Below are 5,537 nucleotides of genomic sequence, written 5' to 3'. Positions count from 1 at the left end.
ACGAATTTTCTTTTCAAAATAACCTTTCTATTTTGTGGAGGTCAGTCTTAAAAGTAGGAAGGCATTTTACCTGCACCAGGGAAAATAAGATCCTGCTTCAGTGGAGACACTCTGACTTCGCGAATCTTTCTCTTCTGAAGTTGGATGGAGAGATCCGTCGGCAGCAACAGCCTTTAAAAGAAAAGCAGCAGTGACTCAGCTTCTGAAGCAGAGCCAGGTTCTCAGGCTGCAGGGCGCTGGGTTGCCTGAGAGAGAGCTCATTTCAGGAGCGCAGAGGAAGTCACTAACGCTGCTTATGAGTCAGAAGAGAGCTGGATGGGTGATGACTGGACTCTTGCCTTGTTACACGTATGTGCAGAAAGTTTAGTATGTGTGTGTAAAACGTGTGTGTGTGTGTTTCTATCCATCTTGGCTCTGTGTTTGGCTTTGATAGGAACCCCCCACTCTCACCCTTCCTCAGGTCTTTGAAGGTTGTACTAATGAGTCCATGCTGCCTATTGCTTTGAAAGTGAGGACTTTCTCGGTCAGAGGGTTTTTATTTGTTTGTTTAAACATTCCCCTTAACTCACTCGCCTCAGTGGAATGTTATATAAGTGTGCGTAGTTCAGAGAATGCTTGAATGAGAAAAGAAAAGTTAATCTATATTCACAAGACGTCTGCCATGTGCTAGGCACTTTGTACATTATTTAATTTAATTCATAAATAGGTATTATGCTTTCTTCTGAGGAATGTGAAAATGGCAGCAGGGGCTTAGCTGTGCCAAGAGACTCCCCGGCATCCACTAGGATGTGGCAAGCTGCAGCTGGAGTCAGGGTTTCCTGAGCACATAGCTCGTTCTCTTCCCACCACACCACGTGCTCTTTGCGTCTTTGTAGTCGGGCCTTTGCCAAGGTCCAGTGCTGTGACACCGGTCAGGTCACGACCTCTCCAAATAATTGTTTCTTCTGAAAAATGAGGTGCTTAAGGAACTCTGAAGCAGTTCAGTTCCAACATTGTTTAACTTCATTTTATTTTCTATCAGGGGCTTTTAGGGTCTGGCCACTGATAATAAACAGGCTGAGTAACACTCATAAGCCATGTCTGGTACTACTATGTCTGCCCTTATTGAGATACTGCCCTGTTTTCAGAAATCTGTCCATTTGTGCAGATGTTTAGATGCAATTTTTTAAACAGAGAGCCTGCAGATAGTCTGCACTCAGTAGGGAATCAATTTAGGTTTTCTTTCTTTTTTTAAAGATTTTTTGTTTTTATGTGGACCATTTTTTTTGGTCTTTATTGGATTTGTTACAATATTTCTTCTGGGCTTTTTTTTTTTTTTTTAAATGTTTTGCTTTGGCCAGGAGGCCTGTGGAGTCAGCTCTCCAACCGGGGATGGAACGCACACCCCTTGCACTGGAAGGCAAAGTTTCAACTACTGGACTGCCAGGAAAGTCCTGGTTTTCTTTATTGAACTGTGGACCTTCAGATCACAATGTCTCTGGAAAACTTTAGGGAATTCTGCTAGATAAAACAATTCCACGAGTGAAAACCGTTTCTCTTTGGCCTCTAGAGCCCTCTTTCCATCTTTGGCAGCAAAGAGGAACAGGCAAGTAGCTGGAAAAAGCAGGATTTAATCCCAGTATTCTTGCAGTCATCACTGTATCTGGATATTGTGCCCTCTTAATTCTAATAGGTGCTCCTATGTGTAGAAGTTAGATGACATTTCTGACAGTTTCAAAATAAGTTATTTTGTTGGAGTTGGTCTTTGACATAATATTAAAAGATAATATTTCCAGATGCCATTACTACTTTAATAGGACTTTAATAATCTTATTTATTTCCTCTGGAAGTGAAAGAGCCCATCTTACAGGAGGCACTCAGGTGCCTTCTTGCTAAGAAACCTTCTTGTTGATATGAAGAGCTCTCCTGAAAAAAATTCTATCAACTCCATTCCTTTTGTTCTGTTAGTCAACCCACATTTTTAAGGATCTGCTTTGAAAATCAAAGAAATAGAAAATGTGATCATGTCAGTTTCTGTTCGATAAACCAGTAAAGAAAAAGGGCAAATGACAAAAAGTGAAAACTAACAGGACATGACTGAGTGACTAACACACTCACACAACATGGGACAACTAAACACAGAGATTGTTTCTTAAGTTTGTGTGCTTGACACTCTTAGCTTTGTTTGGCTTGAACAAGATAAAGTGTCAGGCTTTGCACGTATTTTATGCTTTGCAGTCACCTCTCTCTCCTTGAAATTAGAAGCCAGAATTCTGTGTTCAGGTTGTGAGGGCAATCTGGCTGAAAACATACTGGAATCAAAGAGAACTTTCTGCTAAATAGAATTGGTCAGATTCTAACAGCAAAAGCTCTTCTAAGTAAAATTGGGACAGCAGTTGAGACAACAGTAATTAACTTTCTCATAATTGGATTTTTAAGAACTCAATGTGGTCAAATAAAGGAGGAATTGAACAGGTTCACTTTTACTTAAATTAGCCCCCAAATAATTCTATGACACAGACAAGAGAGCCACAAAATAAAAAACAGAATCATTATCACAGATATTGCTAGTACTTATTACTAATAATTGCAATTTCTTATGCCCTGACCATGTATCAGACACTGTGTGTAATGAAGCACTGTTTCTTGGCAGGGCTGAGTGCTTTACTTTTTTTCTACTCTATGTGTTCTAATCTGTGCTTCTGGAGGTATTTACAAATTAGACTGATGTTCTCAATAGCGGCACATGACTGGTGAGTAACATTTTGTAATATTAAACAATTCATAGTCATGTGTGAAATGCAATACTAATATCTCACATCTGAAACTTGCTGAACATTGACCTCTAGAATTGTGGGGTATTTTTTTAAGAAAAAGAAATTTAATTATATTTTCAAACAACCAAATAAACAGTTCAGTTCAGTTGCGCAGTTGTGTCAGGGATTGCAGCACTCCAGGCTTCCAGTCCATCACCAGCTCCTGGAGCTTACTCAGACTCTTGTCCATAGAGTCAGTGATGTCATCCAACCATCTCATCCTCTATCGTCCCCTTCTCCTCCTGCCTTCAATCTTTCCCAGCATCAGTTCAGCCTGATTTAAATAATTTTGATTTGAATATTTGATATCTCTATTTTTACTTTGCATTTTAATTCTCATGGTTGTGAATATCTAGAAGAAAACAACTTGAAATATTTGTGAAAAATGACTTTTATTCTTAATTTTTGCATTTCTTATATTTGTATAAAGCACAGTAAAGTTTTATACAGCTTGAATATGATTATATTTATTTTAAAATCATTTAGATCCCATCAGTAGAACACAAATTATGAAGTATTGATGGTGATAGCATGATTAGTAGCTTTATTGAATTAAAAGCCAAAAAAAATTAGAATTAATATAAAATTGGTGGAGGAATGCATTCAAAGTCATCTCAGGATGAAAGAGCTGTGAGAAAAATTCCCTAATTTCCCTCATCTAATTTTCTCCATCTCTGGCCAGGGCCCCCATGGATCAAGTCCAGCTAGAGGTCAGAGGGCACAGAAGCTGTAAGGATGTGATTCCGATCTGTCACAGCCAGAGCACATGAAAACGGGCAGAAGTGAGTATATAGGGCAAATGGCTGAGATTTGGCATAGAGGGAGTCATTTTATCCTATTTTGGATCTTTTGATTGTCTTGCTAAGCAGAGTACCAAGAAGCAGTACCTGGAGGGACCAGAACACGCTAATACCTGGGCAAACACGCTGCCTGCTCAGATTGCCTGTCTCAACAGTTTCTAAGACCCTTCTGGTGGTTGGGACCAGGGGAAACCAGCAGAACCACCTGGGAAGCTCTCCGAGAGCAGACCAGGGCCTGTGCGGGCCTGGTGTTTGTTTTTTTCCTTCATTGCACTTTCTGGTATTCTGTCACACACACAGGGGGCGTTAGAGTTTGAGGGGCTTAGAGACGTGTGCTGTGGGGTTGTCTCCAGTGATCCTGGCCAGGCCCTAGCTGGAGGAAGGTAGCTGGATAGGAGGCTTACTCTGCTTGGCGTATTTCTTTTATGGGATGACGTGAAATTGGGGCAGCAGCATGGTGGTAGCAGACGGACCTGATGTGATTCTCACTCAGGTTAGGCACAGGGTGAGCTGGCGACACTGCTCCATTGCTGACCCTTGGATTCCAGCTGCAGCTGCGGCCTGGGATGTTGCTCTCACTTGGCTAGGCTTCTGCCCGGGAGCCGCCTCCCATCTAGAGAGCTCGTGGGTGGTAGCGTGGCAGAAGGCTTCCTTTGGCTTGTGTATTCCACCACTGCTACCCAGAGAGGTCTCCCACCCTGCCGGTGGGCTCCATGGCACGTTATCAGTCAGGGCCCCAGAACTGGCCACACCTGTCAGGCTGAAAGTGTGCAAGCCCACGGGCCCTCCCACCCCATGCCCTCTCTTGTCTCTGACTGGTACCGTGGCGTGCTCTCAGGCCTGTCTCAGACTATGCCAGGCAAGGGCGACAGTCCTCGGCAATGGGACCACTCTTGTGTGTCAGTCCCTGGCCTCTTGTCTGTCCTTACTGGCAACACTGGACGGAAGGCAGGGCTTTAGGCCACAGTGGAGAGAGGACGTTCTAATACAGGCCTAAAGAGCTCCAATCAAGATACAGTTGGAAAATGTGTTGTTTTGTATTTAAATACAAAGTCCTGAATGGTAAATTTAGCATCATCATGTATAAATTATTGCTTTAATTTTCTTGTGTAGGTGGGGTAAGACTCACATCTGTGGGCTTCTCCAACAAAGCACAGAAACAAACACAATTTCTAAGAGTCACTGGAAGCCAGCATTCGTGGGCAGCATAATCAATAACAGAGCATTTAAAAATGATAATATAACCAACATCAAATAAATGGTATTGAACAACTGCCAAGGTGAAAGTGAAAGTGAGGTTGCTCAGTCCTGTCTGACTCTTTGCGACCCCATGGACTGTAGCCCACCAGGATCCTCTGTCCATGGGATTTTCCAGCAAGAGTACTGGAGTGGGGTGCCATTAAGAAGAGCTTTTATTTCCCTCATACAAACAGGTTCTAAAGAGCCATGGCTTTGTGAGTTACAACTGCATTGCTACAAGATGGTTCCTGGACCTAAATGAAGAGAGATGGTGCCTGGACACCACAAAGAATCTTTATTGAGCCAGTTAGTTAAAAAACAATTACATAAGCACTTTTCTCCTGATTATTCTAAATCTTCATCAATAAAATACTATTTCTCCCATGGGCCCATGACTTTCATTTTTTACTTTAAAGATGTGGCCTGTTTAAAAAATCTTTATTGAATTTGTTGCAATATTGTTTCCATTTCTGTTTTTGGTTTCTGATTGTGAGGCATGTGGAAACCTAGTTTCCTGACCAGGAATCAAACCTGTATCCCCTGCATTGAAAGGCAAAGTCTTAATCACTGGATTGCCAGGGAAGTCCCTCATGACTTTTATAATGCATTTTAATCAAGATGTGGATATAGACAAAGGATCAAAAAAAAATTATTTGCCTAGAAGGAGCTTTGTGGAGGGATTCGATAATTAGCTTTCTCCCTT

General features: G+C 41.8%; 1 long non-coding RNA gene across 1 annotated transcript; it reads left to right on the top strand.

Annotated features, from left to right (window-relative positions):
- Positions 1-216: 216 nt before the first annotated feature.
- Positions 217-5,211, top strand: LOC128049897 (uncharacterized). The gene is made up of 3 exons (XR_008199602.1): positions 217-348; positions 3,478-3,577; positions 5,029-5,211. It is a non-coding gene; the product is annotated as an uncharacterized LOC128049897 (long non-coding RNA).
- Positions 5,212-5,537: the final 326 nt, after the last annotated feature.

This window comes from Budorcas taxicolor, chromosome 6, assembly GCF_023091745.1.
Source record: "Budorcas taxicolor isolate Tak-1 chromosome 6, Takin1.1, whole genome shotgun sequence".
Lineage (NCBI taxonomy): Eukaryota > Metazoa > Chordata > Mammalia > Artiodactyla > Bovidae > Budorcas > Budorcas taxicolor.
This window is presented reverse-complemented; position numbering and strand designations above follow the sequence as displayed.